Source organism: Manis javanica, chromosome 4, assembly GCF_040802235.1.
Source record: "Manis javanica isolate MJ-LG chromosome 4, MJ_LKY, whole genome shotgun sequence".
Classification (NCBI taxonomy): Eukaryota; Metazoa; Chordata; class Mammalia; order Pholidota; family Manidae; genus Manis; species Manis javanica.
In genome coordinates this window covers 35,462,855-35,487,102 of record NC_133159.1, presented here as the reverse complement: position 1 = coordinate 35,487,102, position 24,248 = coordinate 35,462,855, and the positions used below count along the sequence as shown (strand labels likewise).

Genomic DNA, 24,248 nt, shown 5'->3' with positions numbered 1-24,248 from the left:
TCAGAAATTTTTGCAGGCCATAAAGGAGTTGCATGATATATTCAAAGTTGCTGAAAGGAAAAAACCTACGACAGTACTCAGTGTGGCAAGGTTATTATTCAGAATTGAAGGAAAGATAAAAGAGCTTCCTGGATAAAACACAAGTTGAAAGGGTTTACCACCACTAAATCAGCCTAACAAGAAGTGTTAGAAGGAATTCTTTGAGAGGAAAAGAAAAGGCCATAATTAGTAGCAAGAAGATCATGAAAAGAAAATTTTCAGTGGTAAAAGCAAACATATAGCAAAGGTAGTAGATCAGTCACTTTAAAGCTAGAAAGAAGGTTAAAGGGCAAAAGTAGTAAAATCAATCACTTCTAAAAATTAGTTTAAGGATCGCTAAATAAAAAAGTGTAAAAAAAAGATATGCATAAAACTTGGAGGGAGAATAAAAAATGGTTGTTGTTAGAAAGCATTCAAACTTCAGCAACCATCAATTTAACATAGACTACAATATACATAGACATTGTATATACACACACACCAACACACACACCATGGTAATCAGAAACCAAAAACCTATAATAGATACATAAACAATAAAGAGAAAGGAATCCAACTATAACACAAGAAAGTCAACATACAGAAGAGAAAAAGAGAAAACAGAAGTACCAAAAAATAATGACAAAACAACCAGAAAACATTTAACAAAGTAGCAATAAGTACATAGCTGTTAGAATTACCTGAAATGTAAATGGTCTAAATGCTCCAATCAAAAGACACAGAGTGAGTGAATGCATACAAAAATCAAGACCCATCTATATGCTGCCTACAAGAGCTTCATTTCAGAGCTAAAGACACACACAGACTGAAACTGAAGAGATGGGAAAAGATATTCCATGCAATTAGAAATGGAAAAAAAAAGCTGGAGTAGCTGTACTTATATCAGACAAAATACACTTTAAAACAGACTATGGCAAAAGATAAAGAAGGATGATATATGATGATTAAGGGCTCAATCTAACAAGAAGATACAATACTTGTAAATACCTATGTATCCAACAAAGGAGCATGTAAATACATAAAGCAAATATTACCTTGCATAAAGGGAGAAATTGACAGTAATGCAATAATAGTAGGGGACTTTAACAGACGATTCAATGGATAGAACATCCAGACAGAAAAATCAACAAAGAAATAATGGCTTTGAATGACACATTAGGCCAAATGGACTTAATGGATATATACAAAACATTACATCCCAAGTCAGGAGGATACACATCCTTTTCAAATTCACATGGCACATTCTATAGGATAGATCATATGTTGGGTCACAAAACAAGTCTCAATAAATTTAGGAAGACTGAAATTATACCAAGCATCTTTTCTGGCCACAATAGTATGAAACTAGACATAAATTACAAGAAAAAAACTGGGAAAAACACACACACAGAGGCTAAGCTACACACTGCTAAACAACCAATGAGTCAAGAAGAAATAAAAGGAAATAAATACTATGAGAATAATGAAAGTAGAAATAGTGGTTCAAAATCTTTGGAATGCATCTAAAACAATTCTTTTTCTTAGTTTGTTTATTATAGTATCATTAATATACAATTACATGAGCAACATTGTGGTTACTAGACTCCACCGATTATCAAGTCCCCACCACATACCCCATAACAGTCACTGTCCATCAGCATAGTAAGATGTTATAGAGTCACCGCTTGTCTTCTCTGTGCTATACTGCCTTCCCCATCCCACCCCGACTCCCTGACATTATGTGTGCTAATCGTAATGCCCCTTCATCCCCTCATCCCTCCCTTCCCCCACACTCTCCCCAGTCCCTTTCCCTTTGGTAACTGTTAGTCCATTCTGGGGTTCTGTGAGTCTGCTGCTATTTTAAAGTTCCTTCAGTTTTTGCTTTGTTCTTATACTCCACAGATGAGTAAAATCATTTGGATACTTAGGTTGCTTCCATTTCTTGGGTATTGTAAATAGTGCTGTGGTAAACATAGGGGTGCATCTGTCTTTTTCAATCTGGGCTGCTGCATTCTTATGGTAAATTCCTAGAAGTGGAATTGCTGGGGCTATATGAGGAACCTCCATACTGCTTTCCACAATGGTTGAACTAATTTACATTACCACCAGCAGTGTAGGAGGGTTCCCCTTTCTCCACAACCTCGCCAACATTTGTTGTTGTTTGTCTTTTGGATGATGGCAATCCTTACTGGTGTGAGGTGATATCTCATTGTGGTTTTAATTTGCATTTCTCTGATGATTAGCAATGTGGAGCCCTTTGCATGTGTCTGTTGGCCATCTGAATTTCTTCTTTGGAGAAGTGTCTGCTCAGCTCCTCTGCCCATTTTTTAATTGGATTGTTCGCTTTTTACTTGTTGAGGTGCATAGGCTCTTTATGTATTTTGGATGTCAACCATTTATCGGTTCTGTCATTTATGAATATATTCTCCCATACTGTAGGATGCTTTTTTGTTCTATTGATGGTGTCCTTTGCTGTACAGAAGCTTTCCAATTTGATATAGTCCCACTTGTTCATTTTTGCTTTTGTTTCCCTTGCCCAGGGAGATATGTTCATGAAAAAGTCGCTCATGTTTATGTCCAAGAGATTTTTGCATATGTTTTTTTCTAAGAGTTTTATGGTTTCATGACTTACATTCAGGTCTTTGATCTACTTCGAATTACTTTTGTGTATGGGGTTAGACAGTGATTCAGTTTCATTCTCTTACATGTAGCTGTCCAGTTTTGCCAACACCAACTATTGAAGAGGCTGTCATTTCCCCATTGTATGTCCATGGCTCCTTTATTGTATATTAATTGACCATGTATGTTTGGGCTAATATCTGGACTCTCTATTCTGTTCCACTGGGCTGTGGCTCTGTTCTTGTGCCTGTACCAAATTGTCTTGATTACTGTGGCTTTGTAGTAGAGCTTGAAGTTGGGAAGCGAGATCCTCCTCACTTTATTCTTCCTTCTCAGGATTGCTTTGGTTATTCAGGGTCTTTTGTGGTTTCATATGAATTTTAGAACTATTTGTTCCAGTTCATTGAAGAATGCTGTTGGTGTTTTGATAGGGATTGCATTGAATCTGTAGATTGCTTTGGGCAGGATGGCCATTTTGACAATATTAATTCTTCCTAGCCAAGAGCATGGATGAGTTTCCATTTGTTAGTGTCCTCTTTATTTTCCCTTAAGAGTGTCTTATAGTTTTCACAGTATAGGTCCTTCACTTCCTTGGTTAGGTTTATTGCTAGGTATTTTACTCTTTTTGATGCAATTGTGAATGGAATTGTCTTCCTGATTTCTCTCTCTGTTAGTTCATTGTTAGTGTATAGGAAAGCCTCAGATTCCTGTGTATTAATTTTGTATCCTGCAACTTTGCTGTATTCCAGTATTAGTTCTAGTAGTTTTGGAGTGGAGTCTTTAGGGCTTTTTATGTACAATATCATGTCATCTGCAAATAGTGACTGTTTGACTTCTTCTTTACTGATCTGGATTCGTTGATTTCTTTGTTTTGTCTGATTGCCATGGCTAGGACCTCCAGTACTATGTTAAATAACAGTGGGGAGAGTGGGCGTCCCTGTCTTGTTCCCGATCTTAGAGGGAAAGCTTTCAGCTTCTTGCTGTTCAGTAGATGTTGGCTGTGAGTTTTTCATATATGGCCTTTATTATGTTGATGTACTAGCCCTCTATACCCACTTTGTTCAGTTTTTATCATGAATGGAGGTTGAATTTTGTTGAATGCTTTTTCACGTCTATGGAGATGATCACGTGATTTCTGTCCTTCTTTTTGTTTATGTAGTGAATGATGTTGAGGGATTTTCGAATGTTGTACCATGCTTTTGTCCCTGAGATGAGTCCCACTTGGCATGGTGTATGATCCTCTTGTATTTTTGAATTTGGTTTGCTAATATTTTGTTGAGTATTTTGCAAAAGACTATATTGGTCTGTAGTTTTCTTTTTTGGTGGGGTCTTTGCCTGGTTTTGGTATTAGGGTGATGCTGGCTTCATAGAATGAGTCTGGAAGTATTCCCTCCTCTTCTATTTTTTGGAAACCTTTAAGGAAAGTGGGTTTTATGTCTTCTCTGTATGTCCGATGAAACTCTGCGGTAAATCCATCTGGCCTGGGAGTTTTGCTCTTGGGTAGTTTTTTGATTACGGCTTCAATTTCGTTGCTGGTAGTTGGTCTGTTTAGATTTTCTGTTTCTTCCTTGGTCAGTCTTGGAAGGTTGTCAATTTCTTCTAGGTTTTTCAGCTTGTTAGCATATAGGTTTTCATAGTATTCTCTAATAATTCTTTGTATTTCTGTGGGGTCCATCGTGATTTTTCCTTTCTCATTTCTGAGTCTGTTGATGTGTGTGGATTGTCTTTTTCTCTTAATAAGTGTGCTGAGGGGCTTATCTATTTTGTTTATTTTTTCAAAGAACCAGCTCTTGGTTTCACTGATTTTTTCTATTGTTTTACTCTTCTCAATTTTATTTATTTCTTCTCTGATGTTTATTATGTACCTCCTTCTGCTGACTTTGGGCCTCGTTTTTTCTTCTTTTTCCAATTTCGGTAATTGTGTCTTTAGACTATTCATTTGGGATTGTTCTTCCTTCTTTAAGTATGCCTGGATTGCTATATACTTTCCTCTTAAAACTGCTTCGCTGCGTCCTACAGAAGTTGGGGCTTTGTGTTGCTGTTGTCATCTGTTTCCATATATTGCTTGATCTCTATTTTAATTTGGTTGTTGATCCATTGATTATTTAGGAGCATGTTGTTAGGCCTCCATGTGTTTGTGAGCCTTTTCACTTTCTTTGTAGAATTTATTTCTAGTTTTATACGTTTGTGTTCTGAGAAGTTGGTTGGTAGAATTTCAGTCTTTTTAAATTTGCTGAGGCTCTTTTTGTGGCCTAGTATGTGGTCTATTCTGGAGAATGTTCCATGTGCACTTAGAAGAATGTGTATCCTGCTGCTTTTGGGTGTAGAGTTCTATAGATGTCTATTAGGTCCATCTGTTTTAGTGTGTTATTCAGTGCCTCTGTGTCCTTACTTATTTTCTGTCTGGTGGATCGGTCCTTTGGAGTGAGTGGTGTATTGAAGTCTCTAAAATAAATGCATTGCATTCTATTTCCTCCTTTAATTCTGTTAGTATTTGTTTCACATGTGTTGGTGCTCCTGTATTTGGTGCATATATATTATAATTGTTATATCCTCTTGTTGGATTGACCCCTTTATCATTATGTAATGTGCTTCTTTATCTCTTGTTACTTTCTTTGTTTTGAATTCTATTTTGTCTGATATTAGTACTGCAACACCTGCTTTTTTCTCCCTGTTGTTTGCATGAAATATCTTTTTCCATCCCTTGACTTTTAGTCTGTGCATGTCTTTGGGTTTGAGGTGAGTGTCTTGTAAGCAGCATATAGATGGGTCTTGCTTTTTTATCCAATCTGTTACTCTTTGTCTTTTGATTGGTGCATTCAGTCCATTTACATTTAGGGTGATTATTGAAGGATATGTACTTATTGCCATTGCGGGCTTGAGGTTCGTGATTACCAGAGGTTCGAGGTTAGCTTCTTTACTATCTTACTGTCTAACTTAACTCGCTTATTGAGCTATTATAAACACAGTCTGATTATTCTTTATTTCTCTCTCTTCTTATTCCTCCTCCTCCATTCTTTCTAAGTTAAATGTTTTATTTTGTGCTCTTTTTTATTTCCTTTGACTGCTTATGTGGGTTTTATTTTTTGCCTTTAGTTAGTATTTGATTGTTCTGCTTTCTTTGCTGTGATCTTATTTTTTCTGGTGAAATCTATTTGCTTCCATCTAGAGCAGTCCCTCTGAAATACCCTGTAGAGGTGGTTTGTGGTAGGCAAATTCCCTCAACTTTTGATTGTCTGGGAATTGTTTAATCCCTCCTTCATATTTAAATAATAATCATGCTGGATGCAGTATTCTTGGTTCAAGGCCCTTCTGTTTCATTGCGTTAAATATATCATGCCTTTCTCTTCTGGCCTGTAAGGTTTCTGTTGAGAATTCTGATGATAGCCTAATGGGTTTTCCTTTGCAGGTGACTTATTTTCTCTCTCTGGCTGCCTTTAATACTCTGTCCTTGTCTTTGATCTTTACCATTTTAATTATTATGTGTTTTGCTGTTGTCCTCCTTGGGTCCCTTGTGTTGTGAGTTCTGTGTGCTTCTATGGTTTGAGCGACTATTTCCTCCCCCAGTTTGGGGAAGTTTTCATCATTTATTTCTTCAAAGACACTTTCTATCCCTTTTTCTCTCTCTTTTTCCTTGGTACCCCTATAATGTGAATATTGTTCCATTTGTATTGGTCACACAGTTCTCTTAATATTCTTTCATTCCTGGAGATCCTCTTATCTCTGCATCAGCTTCTCTGTGTTCCTGTTTTCTGATTTCTATTCCATTAATGGCCTCTTGCACCTCGTCCATTTTGCTTTTAAGTCCTTCCAGGATTGTTTTATTTCTGTATTCTCCCTCCTTAGCGCTTGCATATTTGTCTGCAAGTCCATCAGCATGGTTATGACCTTTATTTTGAATCTTTTTCAGGAAGATTGGTTAAGTCTATCTCCCCAGGTTCTCTCTCAGGGGAGGATGTCTGTGTAATTCTGGTTTTGATCAAATTCTTCTGCCTTTTCATGGTGATAGAGGTAGTCATGGGCAGTTGGCATGTGTGTCAGCTGGGAGAACAAAGTCCCTTCCTGCTTGCTTCTCGCCTTCCTCTCCTCGGAGAACGGTGACCCCTTGCAACTTGTGCTGGCAGTGGCCCGCTGCATGGCTGCTGTGGGCATGACCAGTCTCAGGCTCCTGCTCTGGTATGGCGGGGCCACGCCAGAAGGGGAACAGGTGTGAGTCTGTTTATCGCCTTGAAGGGTCTCAGAGCCACGCTGCTGCCCATGGGGTTAGGGTACCTGGAGTTCCCCGGGGTTCCCAGTGCTGGGCTAAGTGGGCTGGGAGGCTTCCATCCAGCTGTGAGGCTCCTGTCCCTTTAAGACTTTCAAAAAGTGCTCGCTTTTCTTTTGTCCCAGGGGCGCTGGCTGTGGGAACCTTCTCGCAGGTTTTACTGTTCCGTTTCCCTTGTATCCAGCACACCACGCACTGTGTGTCTACGCTCCCGGTGTGGATGACTAGGGCTGGGTATTTGGCAGTCCTGGGCTCCCTCTCCCTCCCCGCTCCGACTCCTCTCCTCCTTCTGGGGACCTGGGGTAGGGGTGACACTTGGGGTCCTGCCGGGCTGTGGCTTGTATCTTACCCCCTTTGTGAGGCGCTAGGTTCTCGCAGATGTAGATGTACCCTGGCTGTTGTCTTGAATCTTCTGGTCTCTCTTTTAAGAATAGTCGTATTTATTGTATTTTCAAAAATATATATGTTTTTGGGAGATTTCCGCTGCCCTACTCACGCCGCCATCTTGGCTCCACCTAAGCTGCTTTTAAATCCCTCCATTGTATGTTGCATTTCAAATATGAAATTTCATAATCATTGAATCTCCATCCTAAATTTGTCCCTGAGTTCATGAATATTTTTCTGTACCTCCATGAGCATGTTTATGATTTTTATTTTGGACTTTCAGAAAATTGGTGAGTTCAGTTTCATTTGTCCCTTTTCCTGGGGTTTGTAAGATTTTGGTCTGAACTAGGTTCCCCTGACATTTCATATTTCTATGTTGCACCCTGTAGTGCCCAGAAGCTCTAGTCTCTGTATCTGCTCAGCCCCTAGAGTGAGGTCAGGGGTCACAGGGGAGCGGTGCTCGTGCCCTGTTTCGTGAGGTCTGCTCTGTTCCTCAGGTGTGTGCAGTCTGGTGCAGCCTTCTTTCCTGTTGCTCTTTTAGGATTAGTTGTACTAACTATATTTTCGTATTATTTGTGGTTTTGGAAGGAGTTCTCTGTCTTACCTCTCACACTGCTGTCTTCAATATTCTCCTTGTTTGTTTATCTGTTGTGCCACCCTGTGTCTTTTGATTGGTGCTTTCAGTCCATATATATTGGTGGTAGTTATTGATTGGTATGTGCTTATTGCCATGTAGTTAGGGTTTTTTTTGGTTGTTTTTGTAGCTCTCTGTTCTTTTTTTCCCTCTCATATTCTTCTCTTGTGATTTGATGGTTTTCTTTAGTATTATGCTTGGATTCTTTAAAAAATTTTCCACATATCTATTATATACTTCAGATTTGTGATTACTGTGAAGGTTATATGTTGTTTCCTAATTATATAGCATATCTATATTCAGTTGATGGTTGCTCAATTTCAAACACATTCTGATAGTACTCGTTTTTATTGTTCTGTCTTCTGCACGCTTTATGTTTAAGATGTGATCATTTACATCTTTTGTGTATTCCTTCACTAATTTTGTGTATAATTAATTTTACTACTTTTGTTTTTTGAACCTCATACTTGCTTTGTAAGTAATTGGTTTACTACCTTTACTTTAGGTTTATTTTCATTGATGAAAAATATTTGGCCCTAAGAACATTTCCATCTGAAGAACTGCCTTTAACATATCTTGTAAGACTGGTTTAGTGCTGGTGAATTCTTTTAACCTTTATTTTTCTGGGAAGTGTTTAATCTCTTCTTCAATTCTGAGTGATAGCCTTCCTGGGTAGAGAATTCTTGGTTGTAGATTCTTCCTTTTCAGTACCTTGGATATTTCATTTCACACCCTTCTGGCCTGCAAAGTGAGAAATCTGCTGATAGCCTTATGGAGTTTCCCTTATAGGTAACTATCTCTCCCTTAATTTTAAGATTCTCTTTACCTTCAGTCTTTTTTTAATTACTTTTTGTTTTGGTGTTATCTTTCTGGGGTTCATCTTGTTTGGGCCTTACTGTGTTTTCAGTACCTGGATGTCTATTTCCTTCTCAGACTGGGGAAGTTCTCAGCTATTATTTCTTCAGATAGACTTACTACCCCTTTGTCTCTCTCTTCTCCTTCTGGGACCTCCATTATGTGGATATTGTTTCATTTGAAGTTGCCATACAGCTTTCATAGTGTGTTCTCATTTTTGGAATTCTTTTTTCTCACTGTTACGCAGCTTGGTTTCTCTGCAGTTCTCTATCTTCTCTCACACTGGTTCTTTCCTCTGCTTCCTCCAGTCTGCTGTTTATTCCCTCTTGTGTTTTTCATTTCAGTTATTGTATTCTTCAGTTCTGAATGGTTCTTTTTCAATTTCATATTCTCTCTGTTGCAATTCTCTTTGAGCTCCTGAATTGATACCCCCATTTCAGTGAGCATCTTTATAACTGTTACTTTGAATTCTTTATCAGGAAGATTACTAATCTCCATTCATTTAGCCCTTTTTCTGCTGTTTAACTTGTTCTCTTGTTTGGAACATATTCTTTTTTGTCTGGGTTTCCTTGTTTCTTCCTTTGTATTAGATAGGTCAGCTATGCCTCTCGTCTTGAAAGTCACAGCTTTATGAAGTGGTGCCCAGAAGCTAAAGACTGTGCTCACCAGTGCCTGGTTCTCTTTTGCAGCTGAGCCACAGTTGCTGTTGGTGGGTTGTGGGAGGAGCTGACCTTTCTGCCTGTCTGCCAGAAATGTCAGATCCCCACAGCTACTAGCTTCTGTGTGCTCTTCGTGTGACATGAGACAATTATGCTGAGATTCGTTGTGGGTGGACTGTCCTCTGCCTGTTGGTCATCAGTGCAGACCACTGCTGGGCTGAGAGTGCCAAGTGGGGTGGATAGTCTTTGGGGTGCTGCAGTTGTGCCAGTTGGTCAGGTTAAGAGTTTAGAGCTGGCTCCCATAAATGTCTTTCCAGTTGAGTTGAGGGAGGGCCAGGAAAACGAGGAAAGTGTAGTCCACCCTCCACCTGCCAGTCAGCAAAATTAGACTGCTGCTGGGCTGAGTGGGCTGGGTGGGGCAGGTATGCAGGGAAGTGCTGCCATGGGGTTGAGTCACCAGTGAGGGAGATGGAGAGTTTTGGAGTTGGTTCTCCTAAGTGCCTAACCAGTTGGGCTGGGGAAGGGCTGGGAAAGTGTTGTCCCCCTGCCTTCTCTCCTCCAGAGAGCACTTCCTCTGATCCATGCCCCTCTGGTACACTTCCTGCTGCTGGCAAATCTTTCAAAGTGCCACCTCTGTGTTGGTCTCAGTGGGACCAACAGAGTGCATCTGTTCTCCACAAATGACAGGAGTCTTGGGCCCCCACAGTTCTCCAGCTCTTCCTGATGTCCAGCCCCATTAATCATCAAAGCCCGGTACAATGTGGACTCATATTCCCAGAGCAAATCACCAGGGCAAGGAGTGCCAGATTCTTGATCATTTATCCCCTCCCCACACTGTTCCTCTCCCTTCCTCTTGTGGGCTGGGATGGGGGAAGAGCTTGGGTTCCAACTGATCCTAGCTCTGCCCCTTTACCCCTCTCAATGTGGTCTTTTCTTCTTTGCCTGGTATAGATGATCCATTCTGTAGTCTTCAAGTTGTTTTCAGGGATAGTTGCATTTGCTGTAGTTGCTTCCTTGGTGTGTAAGTGGGAGGAGGTTTTCACCTTGTCTTCCTATTCTACCATCTTTTTGCCACCAATCTCAGTTTTAAATGGTATCCTTTGAATCTCATTGTTACCTTTACCATAGTTAATTATCTTAATCTTACTTTATACTTTCTGTCTTCTTTTTCATCCCAGAATATATAACATTTATATACTATTTTAAGTCCTAATTGTTAAAAAATACAGATGCTTTTCCTTTGTTTCTACTGAGATGAAATTCATGTAATATAACCATTTTAAAGTGTACAGTTTAGTGGCATTTGAGGCACTCACAGTGTTGTGCAACCACCACCATTCTCTTATTTCAAAACTTTGTCACTCAAGAAGAGTGCCCTGTACTCATTAAGTTCTTGCTCCCAACCCCTGGAAACCTCAAATCTGCTTTATGTCTCTTTGGATTTGCTTATTTTGTATAATGCACATAAATGGAATCATGATAATGTGAACTTTTGTGTTTGGCTTCTTTCTCTTAATGTTTTCTAGGTTCATCCAAGTTGTAGCATTGTACCTTTTAATGGCTAAATAATACTCCATTTTATGGATATACTACAATTTGTTTATCATTCATCAGTTGATAGACATTGGGTTGTTTCCATCTTTTGACTATTATGAATAAAGCTGCTTTTTAAAAGTTTGTGTACAACTTTCTGGGTGGACATTATGTTTTCATTTCTCTTGGTTATGTACCTAGGAGTAGAATTGCTGGGTCATGTGGTATTCTGTTAGTTCTGCTTTTTAAGGAATGCTAAATTGTTTTCTACAGTGGCTGCATCATTTTACATTCCAATCAGCAATGTACAAAGGATACCTATTTCTCCACATCCTCCTCAACATTGCTGTGTATTGTTGTTTTGATTATAGCCATTGTAGGGGATGTGAAATGATGGCTCACTATGGTTTTGGTTTACATATTCTTAATGATCAGTGATATTAAGTATCTTTTATGAGCTTGTTGGCTGTTTGTATATCATCTTTATAGCAGCTTTTCTATGGTAATTTAGAAGTTTTGTAATTATTTTATGTTTTAACATTTATATGCAAAAATAAACACATTTTTTTTCTTAAGAATGTGGTAAACTTGAAATAGATTTATTACAAAGATACATGTCGTTTTTTCAATATAAACAGATAATTATTTCTGTTTGTAGTGTATACTCCCATGTGGGTGCCCTGGTTGATGCACCTGTTATTAGTAAGTAGAAGTAAAATTTAACTCATGTAATTCTGTTAACATATGTACTTTCATCCTTAAATCCTTGATTTAGTTTGGTTACCTTAATATATTTCATTAGGAAGGTTTTAAAGGGCTTTTATTTTTATAGATAATGGTATGTTAAGTATACCAATGTATAAAATTACTATCACCTGTAAATCATAAATTTAGCAATGTGGTATAGTGTTTATGTATGCCTTATTATATGAGCATAGTCACTCCGTAAAGATTTATGCTAAATTGTATAGTCAGCTGATGACATATGTCATTAAGCCTGATAAAGTAGTATTAATTTTCAGTTTGTACTTGTAGGTTATTTTGTTTCTAACAATTACATATTTTGAAGAAGTTAGTTTTCTTTTGTCATTCCCCTAAGCAGTTGTGATCATGTGGTGTGGGAATACAAATTGAAGGGAGAAAAATTAGTATAAATGTGATAGGACAAGTACTAAATATATTATAAGAAAAAATGTCTATTTGATGTCTTATAAAAGGGTGGAATGCCTACCTTTGAGAAAGGAGTGGCCACTGAATATTAGCTATCAGAGGCAGTGTATCACTGTATATAGCTTTATCTGCTCCTTTTAGAGAAACTTCATGATGCTTTAGGATGTGCAGTTAGCACAGCTTTGGATCTCACAAAAGCCTGAATACATCTTTGATTGGTTATATGTTAAAGGAAATAGCCCACAGCATGGTGCCAGACAAGGGTAGAGCCCAACCAATGTGATCCTTAAGTAGGGAGAAGAATTCTACTCATCATTAAGAGACTAGATTGTAAAATGTGATTTTTTCAGTCTAAATTAGTTTGAAGCTATTTTTTTCAATAAAACTTCTCTTTAAATTGTGAAGCAAGAAGACAGTTTTCATTTTGATGACCTTTCCTGCATTGTGTTTTTAAATCCTCCCACCCTACCCTGTGGCCTACTCTGTTTACTGTTCAAATCTGAATCATAATGTGCATCTGGAGGGATTCTGAAACATGTGACTGACTGAAGTGTCTTGTCATTTATTAACATTCTTTGAATATCTAATTTTGACATAGTATTTGGTTATATCATGAAGAAACTTGCTCTTGCTCTTGACTGTTTCAGAGGTGGGTGCATATATAAAAATATTTTTTCTCTTTTTTACCTGTATACAATTTTTGTTTTTGTTTTTTAATTAAAAATGGAACAAAGAATGACAGCCACATTGGGCCTTGACAGGGTTCCTTTTACTTGAAGGACCACTCCTGTAATGAATGATTTTTATTCAAGTGAATATTCATATATTTCTCTGATTTGTATGAAATGACAGCTTACAGACCATTTTTGTTTGATTACAGTCCTTCACCTTCATTATCTTTTATGTCTATTTAAACTCTGAACTTACCATATCCATCTTGACCCTCCCCCACATCTCTCTGTTTGTATTTTCTTTCATTGCAATTTTCCTCTTTTCTCTTCTGTGGGCATTCACAGATTGTTTTTGGAGTTCATTAAAAAGGGAGTGTGTTGTCTGGGTAGAAAATTACATTTGCATGCTTGAGAGAGGCCTAAGGGTTTTTGTGGGGTTTGGCAAGGATCCTACTTTTTTTTTTCTTTTTGGGAGGGAGGAGTAAGAAAAAGGGTGTATAAGAAGGGATTTTTGGAAAGGAGAAAAGTTAAGAGTTGCTGAAGTGATTTCTTCTGTCCCCATTTTTTCTTTCCGTATTATATACATCTGATTTTTTTCTCTTTTTTCTGCATGTATAAACCACTTAACTAACAATGGAACAGATTAGAGGCCTTTCTTAGAACTGCAGAAACCTTTCCTAGGATGGTAATTGTCCATTTACTAGTGAAGCTGGCAAGTTGCAACATACATATGTATATATACATACACACACACACATATTTATTTTTTTCCTTTTCTTTGTGGTAATTGGAAGGGGATTTTATGTAGGACAATTGTTTCTTGAATTAATATAACATTTCATCTAAACTGGTATCTATATAGCTTAGCTATATTTTGAATTATGATTTCTCCCTTTCAGAATTTTAGGTCTTAAATATTTAGCTTTTTTTGAAGTTGATAATGTTCCTCTTTTTTATTAAAGATGACAGCATTTGTTATCCACAACTTGTCATTTATTTATGCGTGTTGGCACATGAGGAAGAATTCAGTTAAATTTATAGTTAATACCAGAAATGTGGGTGGTGAAAGACTGAGAATGATCATGTGATAGGTCAGAAGTAGACAGGAAAATCAGGGAGTTACTTTGTGCTCTATCAGATATTCATAAGAAAGGAAGTTGATTGATCATAGAGATGACCAATAGGGTTGAATTCTTTTTTTAAAAAGTCTGACAGACATTACGTGGTATAGGCATTCAGCAAGTATTTTTAATTGAATACTGACTGTGTGCCATATACTAGGTACTAAGACCACAAAGATGAGTAAGACATAGTAACTGTCCTCAAGGAGCTTATAGTCAGTGTAAGTATGTATATTTGCAATTGTATGTAACAATATCATAAAGTCTGGAAACTTAGATAACTTTGTTTTATATATATTTTTTAAGATTGAAGAAGTCCTTGATGACCGGTATATTTGCCTGTTTGCAAACTTAATGGTTACCATATGGTATGTGTGTGTGTAGTGTGTGTGTGTGTGTGTGTGTGTGTGTGTGTGTGTGTGTGTGTACACAGTAGAAGTGCTGAGAAAAGCTATATGCAAAATAATTTGGACTGCATCATTGACTTTAATTCTTTATTAGATATTTCCATTTAGCAAATAAACATTGTTTTCTTTCTTTCTTTAAAAAAAATCCTAACTATTCTATTTCTTTACTATTCTCTGTAGCAAAACTTCAAGAGGTTTTTTGTTAACTCCAGTTTCTCTCCTTTCATTTTCTCTTAAACCCACTTCAGCCAATGTTGACTATACTATTCCACATCGGTCCTCATCAGATTCACCAATGACTATATTGCTAATTGTCATTTCTCAGTCCTTATCTAACTTGACAGTCAGTAGTATGTGATACAGTTGATCACTCCCTCCTCGATTCATTTCCTTCACAAGGTTTCCAGGATGCCACATTCTCTTACTTTTCTGTGACCTCATTAGTACCTGTTTCTCAGTGTCTTTTGCTTCTTTTTTCTTCCTCCTCTTTTTCAACTTAAAAAAATTTTTTTTAATATCACACTTTTAAAAAATTGAGTTTTATCTTTTGTTGTATAGTTATGTGAATTTTAACACATGCATCGATTTATGTAACCAGTACCATAATCAGGATACATAATAATTCTGTCACCCTAAAAATGTCCTTCATGTCACCACTTTATTGTCACACCTTTTCATCTAGAAACCACTACTATTCGCCATCACTAAGGACCTGGCTTTTTGAGAATGTCATATAAATGAAATTATACAATATGTAATCTTTCTAGACTGGCTTTTACCTAGCATAATGCATTTGATATTCTTTTAAATTATTGCATGTATCTATTGTTTATTCCTTCTTATTGCTGAGTAATATCCTTTTCATGGGTGTACCACAATTGTTTTATCCATTTACCTGTTAAAGGACATTTAGATTCTTTGCAGTTTGGGTTGTTGTTGACAGTTATGAACAGAGCTGCTATAAACATTGATAGCCAGGTTTTTGTGCAACCAATTTTCATTTCTCTAGAGAGAGATTCCAGGAGTGGGATTGCTGGGTATTATAGTAAGTATATGTTTAACTTTATAAGAAACTGCCAAATGCTTTTAATGGTACAGAGTGCCCATACCATCTTGCATTTTCACCTGCAGTGTGTGAAAGTTCCAGTTGTTCTGCATCTCCACCAGCACTTGGTATTGTACTTTTGATTTTATCCATTCTCCTAAATATGTGGTGGTATCTCATCATGGTTTTAATTTGCATTTTCCTAAGGGCTAATGATCGTGAACATCTTTTTTATGCTTGCTTGACATTTGCATATTCTCTTTTAAGAGGTGTCCATATCTTTTGCCTAGTTTAAATTGGGTTGTTTTCTTATTTTGAGTTTTAAGAGTTCATTATGTATTCTGGATAAACTTCTTTGTGGGATATGAGTTTCACAAATATTTTCTCCTAGTCTTTGGCTTGTTTTTCCATTCTTTTAACAATATCTTTAGTAGAGCAAATGTTTTGTGTAATATGAATGAAGTCTAATTTATCAGTTTCTTTGGGGGATTGTGCTTGCGGTGACATGTCTAAAATTCTTTGCTTAACCCTAGGTCACAAAGATTTTCAGCTACTTTATTCTAAACATTTTACATTTTCACATTTTATATTTAGTCTGTAATCCATTTTGAGTTACTTTTTATATAAAAATGAGGTTTAGGTCAAGATTCTTTTTTCTTCTTTTTTGGCATATAGATGTACAGTGTCCAACCCTATATGTTGAAAACACTTTTTTCCCATTGAACTGCTTTTGCATCTCTGTCAGAAATCAGTTGGCCATATTGGTATGGATCTATTTCTAGACTTTATTCTGTTTCATTGATTTATGAATGAAACACCATTACCACACTGTTTCGATAATTGTAGCTTTATAGTAAGTCTTACAACAAGTTAGTGTGATTCTTCTAACTTTATTCTTATCTTTCAGAATTGTTTTAACTATTCCAGTTCCTTTTTGAATTAGCTTGCCTATATTAAAAGAACTCTGAGATTTTGATTAGTTGTATTAAATCTATACATCAATTTTGGGAAAATTGAAATCTTTACTATGTTGAGTCTTCATTCTGTGAACACATTGGATTTCTCTATTATTTAGGTCTTCCTAGATTTCTTTCATCATTCTTTTATTGTTTTCAGTGTACAGATCCTGTACATGTTTTGTTAGTTTTAAACCTACATATTTTACTTTTTTGAAGTTTTACAATTGGTTACTTTTTAAAATATCAGTTTCCATTTATGCATTGCTAATGTAAAGAAATACAATTGATTTTTGTATGTTGACTTGTATTCAAGTCTTTGCTAAATGCATTTATTAGTTCTAGAAGTATTTTTATAAATTACTTGAGAGTTTCTATGTAGATGATCATGTCATCTTTGAATGCTGATAGTTTTATTCTTCCTTCTCAATCTGTAGGCTTTTTATCACTTTTTCTTGTCAATTTTCACCACGTAAGACTTCCAATATGATGTTGAATAGAAGTAATGAAAGTATACATTCTTGCCTTGTTCTGGATCTTAGGAGGAAGGCACTGAATCTTTCATCATTTAGTATGATGTTAGCTGGAGGATATTTGTGTAGATAATATCCTTTATTAGGTTGAGGAAATTTTCTTCTATTCCTAATTTGCTAAGAGTTTTTAGCTTTTTTATTTTATTTATTATCATGAATGGATGTTGTATTTTGTTAAGTGCTTTTTTTCTGTGTCAGTTAAAAAAATCTAGACTGTTAATATGGTGAATTACATAGTTTGATTTTCGAATATTGAAACAGTCTTTCATTCCCAGGATGAAGCCCGTTTTGTTGTGGTATTTTTCTGGTTTTAATATGCTAATTTTTATTGTCATGAAGTTGATATACAATATTTTGGTTTCAGATGTACAAAGTAGTAACTCAATTGTATACATTACTAGCTGCTTGCCAAATTAAGTGTAGTTGTCCCATCATCATATCAGATATTACAGTATCATTGGTTATATTCTCTATGTTGTATTTCCCTTCTATGGCTAACTTATTTTACAATTTGTACCTCTATATCCCCTTCACTTACTTGAACCATCCCCCACCGCCTTCCCCATAGTAACCAGTAGTTTGTTGTCTATATTTGTGGGTCTACTTCTTTTTGCTTTTAGTTTCCACATATAAGTGAAATCATAGGGTATTTGTATTTTTTTGCCTCGTTTTTTTCACTTAGCACGATACCTTCTAGGTCCATCCATGTTGTCACAAATGGCAAGATGTCCTTCTTTTTTATGACTGCATAACATTCCATTGTATTTTTATACCACATGTTCTTTATCCATTTATCTATCCATTGTCACTTGTGTTGCTTCTGTATATTTGCAATACCCATTTTGTTGAGAGTTTTTATCATGAATGGATGTTGAATTTTGTCGAATGCTTTTCCAGCATCTATGGAGATGATGATTTGGTTTTTGTCCTTCTTTTTGTTGATGTGGTGGATGATGTTGATGGATTTTCGAATGTTGTACCATCCTTGCATCCCTGGAATAAATCCTACTTGATCATGATGGATGATCTTTTTGATGTATTTTTAATTTGGTTTGCTAATATTTTGTTGAGTATTTTTACATCTATGTTCATCAGGGATTATTGGTCTATAATTTTCTTTTTTTGTGTGGTGTCTTTGACTGGTTTTGGTATTAGAGTGATGCTGGCCTCATAGAATGAGTTTGGAAGTATTCCTTCTTCTACTCTTTGGAAAACTTTAAGGAGGATGAGTATTAGGTCTTCACTAAATGTTTGATAAAAATCAGTGATGAAGCCATCTGGTCCAGGGCTTTTGTTCTTAGGTAGTTTTTTGATTACAAATTCAATTTCTTTGCTGGTAATTGGTCTATTCAGATTTTCTGTTTCTTCCTTAGTCAGACTTGGAAGGTTGTATTTTTCTAGAAAGTTGTCCATTTCTCCTAGGTTATCCAGTTTGTTGGCATATAAATTTTCATAGTATTCTCTAATAATTCTTTGTATTTCTGTGGTGTCCATAGTGATTTTTCCTTTCTCATTTCTGATTCTGTTTATGTGTGTAGACTCTCTTTCTTTCTTTATAAGTCTGGCTAGGGGTTTATCTATTTTGTTTGTTTTCTCGAAGAACCTCTTGGTTTCATTGATTCTTTTTATTGTTTTATTCTTCTTGATTTTATTTATTTATGCTCTAATGTTTATTATGTCCCTTCTTCTACTGACTTTCGGCCTCATTTGTTCTTCTTTTTCTAGTTTTGTTAATTGTGAATTTAGAGTGTTCATATGGGATTGTCCTTCTTTCCTGAGGTAGGCCTGTATTGAAATATACTTTCCTCTTAGCATGGCCTTCGCTGCATCCCACTGATTTTGCGATGTTGAATTACTGTGGTCATTTGTCTCTCTATATAGCTTAATCTCTGTTTTTATTTGGTCATTGATCCATTGGTTATTTAGGAGCATGTTGTGAAGCCTCCATGTGTTTGTGGGCTTTTTCGTTTTCTTTTGTAACTTATTTGTAGTTTCATACCTTTGTGGTCTGAGAAACTGGCTGGTACAATTTCAATCTTTTTTAATTTACCAAGGCTCTTTTTGTGGCCTAGTATATGATCTATTCTTGAAAATGTTCCATGTGCAGTTGAGAAGAATGTTTATTCTGCTGCTTTTGGGTGTAGAGTTCTGTAGATGTCTGTTACGTCCGTCTTTTCTAATGTGTTGTTCAGTGCCTCTGTCTCCTTACTTATTTTCTGTCTGGTTGATCTGTCCTTCAAAGTGAGTGGATGGAGTGTTGAAGTCTTCTAAAATGAATGCATTGCATTCTATTTCTCCTTTTAATTCTGTTAGTATTTGTTTCACATATGTAGGTGCTCCTGTGTTGGGCACATAGATATTTATTATGGTTTTATCTTGTTGGATTGACCCCTTAATCATTATGTAATGTCCTTCTTTGTCTCTTGTGACTTTCTTTGTTTTGAAGTCTATTTTGTTCGATACAAGTACTGCAACTCCTGCTTTTTTCTGTTAGTTGCATGAAATATCTTTTTCCATCCCTTCACTTTCAGTCTGTGTATGTCTTTGGGTTTAAAGTGAGTCTCTTGTAGGCAGCATATAGATGGGTCTTGTTTTTTTATCCATTCAGTGACTCTATGTCTTTTGATTGATGCATTCAGTTCATTTACATTTAGGGTGATTATTGATAGATATGTACTTATTGCCATTGCAGGCTTTAGATTCGTGGTTACCAAAGGTTCAAGGTTAACTTTCTTACTAAGAGTCTAACTTAACTCACTTAATATGCTATTACAAACACAATCTAAAGGTTCTTTTTTTCTCCTTTTTCTTCTTCCTCTATTCTTTATATATATCAGGTATCATATTCTGTACTCTTTGTCTATACCTTGATTGACTTTGGGGATAGTTTATTTAATTTCACATTTGCTTAGTAATTAACTGTTCTACTTTCTTTACTGTGGCTTTATTACCTCTGGTGACAGCTATTAAACCTTAGGAACTCTTCCATCTATAGCAGTCCCTCCAAAATAGACTGTAGAGATGGTTTGTGGGAGGTAAATTCTCTCAGCTTTTGCTTATCTGGAAATTGTTTAATCCCTCCTTCAAATTTAAATGATAATCTTGCCTGAAAAAGTAATCTTGGTTCCAGGCCCTTCTGCTTCATTGCATTAAATACATCATGGCACTCCCTTCTGGCCTGTAAGATTTCTGCTGAGAAGTCTGATGTTAGCCTGATGGGCTTTCCTTTGTATGTGATCTTATTTCTCTCTCTGGCTGCTTTTAATAGTCTGTCCTTATCCTTGATCTTTGCCAATTTTATTATTGTATGTCTTGGTGTTGTCTTCCTTGGGTCCCTTGTGTTGGGAGATCTGTGCACCTCCATGGCCTGAGAGACTATCTCCTTCCCCAGATTGGGAATGTTTTCAACAATTACCTCCTCAAAGACACTTATTATCCCTTTCTCTCTCTCTTCTTCTTCTGGTACCCCTAGCAAATATTCCATTTGGATTGGTCACGCAGTTGTCTCAATGTTCTTTCATTCTTAGAGATCCTTTTTTCTCTGTGCCTCAGCTTCTTTGTATTCCTCTTCTTTAATTTTGATTTCATTTATTGTCTCCTCCACTGTATCTAATCTGCTTTTAATACCCTCCATTGTACTCTTCAACGATTGGATCTCCAACCAGAATTCATTCCTGAGTTCTTGGATATTTTTCTGTACCTCTATGAGCATATTAATGATTTTTATTTTGAAATCCCTTTCAGGAAGATTCATGAGGTCAATTTCTCAGGTGTTTTATTCATAATTTTACTTTGAACCAGGTTTCTTTGGCATTTCATATTTGTATATGGTGCTCTCTAGTGCCCAGAAACTCTACTCTCTGGAGCTGCTCAGCTCCTGAAGCAATGTCAGGGGTCACAGGGTAGCAGTATTGGTGCCTGGGGGGAGGAAAGAGCTGTTACCTACTTCCCGGCTGCTATGCCTGTCTCCACTGCCTGAACCAGTGGGTTGAGCACACAGGTAGAAGCCTCTGTGCTTTGCATTTGTAGTTGCTGTAGATGGGGCTTCCCTCTGTCTGGCCGAAAGGCAGGGTAGGGTTTGCCAGTGTGCAACCCAAGTGGGCTTGGCTGGGAGAAAGGTGCAGTAGGCTGTCTATCAGGGATGGGGTCCTTGGAGCTGTGTAGCCAGCCAGGGAGCTGAAGCATTGAAGATCAAGAAATTCCCCGACCTGCTGGGCAGAGTGCACCCGGACAATTTTGCCTACCTGTCCTTTCTCCTGAACAGTAAGCTCTGTGCAATCCTTGCCCTTTTAGCAGCCCTCTTGCTGTTAGGAAGTCTCTCTGACTGCACACCTTTCTTTTGTCCCAGAGCAACCAGATAAGGATCCCTGCTTTCCACAAGTGGCTGGAATCTCAGTCTCTCCAGGTATTCTCCCTGTCTTAGTTTTCTAACCCCCTAATCACAAGAGAACCATGAAAGCACCATGAAATGTAGGTTTGTGCTCCCAGAGCAGATACCCAGAGTTAGGTATTCAGCAGTCCCAGGCCTCCACTCCCTCCCTGCTCTGTTTCTCTTCCTGCTGCCCATGAGTTGGGGTGGGGGAAGGGCTTGGGTCCAGCCGGGCCACGGCTTTGGTATGTTACCCTGTTCTGTGATGTTTATTCTTTTCTCCAGGTGTATGCAGTTTGGCCCAGCCCTCTTTCCTGTTGCTCTTTCAGGATTAGTTGTATTAATTATATTTTCATATTATATGCGGTTTTAGGAGGAATCATGTCTCACCTCTCATGCCGCCATCTTTAATCCTCTCCTGGTCTATTCTCATTGACAGTGGGATACCAAAGTCTCCAAATGTTATTTTGCCACTGTCTATTCCTTTAATTTTATCAGTTTTTGCTCCATATATTTGCTGGTGTGCTATCAGGTGAGTAAATGTTCATAAGTGTTATATATTCTTGGCATATTAAACTGTTAATGTATAATGTCCTTGTTTATCTTTTGTAACCCTGTTTGTTTGATTTAAAATCTGTTTTGTCTGATATTAGTAAAGCCACTCCTATACTTTGTTGATTACTATTTGCATGGAATAGCCTTCTCCCATCCTTTAACTTTCAGTCCATTGGTGTATTTGAATCTGTGTGAGTCTCTTGTAAACAGCATCTAGTTGGAGCACGTGTGTTTTTTTTTTTTTGTTTGTTTGTTTTTGATAAGCATGTTGATATCCTTTGATTCTTTTTTTAATTTCATTTCTTTTTTTAAGGTATCATTGATATACACTCTTATGAAGGTTTCACAAGAAAAACAATGGTTATTACATTCACCCTTATTATTAAGTACCCCCTATGCCCCCTTGCAGTCACTGTCCATCAGTGTAGTAAGATGCCACAGAGTCCCTATTTGTCTTCTCTGAGCTACACTGTCTTCCCTGTGACCCCACACACACCATGTGCATCAATCATAATACACCATAATCCCCTTCTCACTCCCTCCCCACCCCTACCCTTTGGTAACCACTAGTCCCTTCTTGGAGTCTGTAAGGAGCATGTGTTTTTATCTGTTCTGCTAATCTCTGGCTTTTGATTGGAGAGTTTAATCTAGTTAAATTTAATTATTGGTAAAGAGTGACTTATTTCTACTTTCCTAATTGTTTTCTATATGCCTTATACTTCTTTTGTCTCATTTTGTACCCTGTTGTTTTCTTTTTTGTTTCGTTGGTATTTTGTAGTGAAAGATTTAAATTCCTTTGTCATTTCCTTTTGTGTTTATTCTCTTCCTCTTTTTCTTTGTGGTTACCATAGTGACTACATTTAACATCATAAAGTTGTAACATTCTAATTTGAATTTTTACCAACCTAACTTTAATAACATACAAAAACTCTGCTACTTTACAGCTCCATCCCCTCTCCTTTTGGTTGTTGATGTCACAAAATCGCATCTTTATACATTGCATGCCCCAAAACATAAATTGTTCTTCTAAATACATTAATTTATTAAATTATATAGAAAATAACATGTAGAGATACAAACCAAGGTTTTCATACTACTGGTTTTGGGCTAATAATTTTTAAAACTATATATAATTTCTTAAATAGTATAAAAAAAGTGGAGTTGCAAAGCATTATTATAATAATGTTAGCTTTTATATTTGCCCATATATTTACAGTTATTGAGATCTTTGTATTTTCATATGGCTTTGAGTTATTCTCTAGTGTCCTTTGATTTTCACCTTTCAAGACTACATTGAGTATTTCTTTCAGGGCAGGTCTAGTGGTAACAAACTCATGTCTGTCAATCTGATAATGTCTTAATTTATTATTAATAAATTTAATAATTAACCAGCTCTTGTTAATCTGATAATATCTTAATTTCTCCCTCACCATTGAAGGACAGTTTAGGATATTTGCTTGACAGGTTTTTGTTTCTTAGTATTTTGAAAATATTGACCTAAAGCCTTCTTGCCTCCAGAGTTTCTGATGCAAAATCTGATAGTGTTATTGATGATCACTTGTAAATGACAAGTTACTTTTCTCTTGTTGCTTTCAAGATTTGTTTGTTTTTGTTTTCTTGTTTTTTAAAAATATATATCTTGATATGGGTCTCTTGGAGTTTATTGAACTTATTAGATATTTATATTCAAGTCTTTCATTAAACTTGGGAAGTTTACAGCCATTATTTCTTCAAATATTCCGTTTGCCCATTTTTTTCTATTCTCCTTCTGGGGCTCCCACTATACATATGTCTTTCTTTTTATTAGTGTCTTACAGGATTCTTAAGCTCCTTTCATCTTTTTTTAATCACTTTTTCCTATTTCTCAGACTCAGTAATTTCCATTGTCATATCTTCAATTTCATTGATTCTTTCTTCACTCTGCTCAAATCTGCATTTGAATTCTTCTAGTGAATTTTTTTTCTAGTTATGATACTTTTCAGCTCCAGGATTTCTTTCCTTTCTTTTTAAAATTTTCAGTCTCCTATCTCTTAATTAATATTTCCATTTTCTTCATAGATTGTTTCTTGACTTTTTTCACATCTTCCTTTAGTTCTTCAGCATCTTTAGGATGGTTATTTAAGTCTTTGAGTTGTAGATCTGCCTTGTCATTTTTAAGGACAGTTTCTGTTGATTTTTTCCCTTTGGATGGTTCATACTTTACTGTCTGTTTGTATGCCTTGTGATTTTTATACCAAAAACCTGATGTTTGAATCAAATAATATGGTAATTCTTGAAATCAAATTCTATCTCTCCTACAGTGCTTGCTATTGTCTTTAGTGCTTTTGTATTTTTGATTGTTGTAGGCTGTCTGTGCAAGGATCAGTTTACTGTGAGACCTCTTAGTTTTCATTATCTTTCCATATCCCTGAAATTTTTCACTGGATGTACAGAATTCTGTTGATAGTTCTTTTTT

General features: G+C 36.5%; 1 protein-coding gene across 1 annotated transcript in view; it reads left to right on the top strand.

Annotated features, from left to right (window-relative positions):
• ZSWIM5 (zinc finger SWIM-type containing 5) overlaps positions 1 to 24,248 on the top strand; it is a 157,890-nt gene that overhangs the window by 20,164 nt on the left and 113,478 nt on the right. The gene's annotated exons all lie outside the window — the stretch shown is intronic.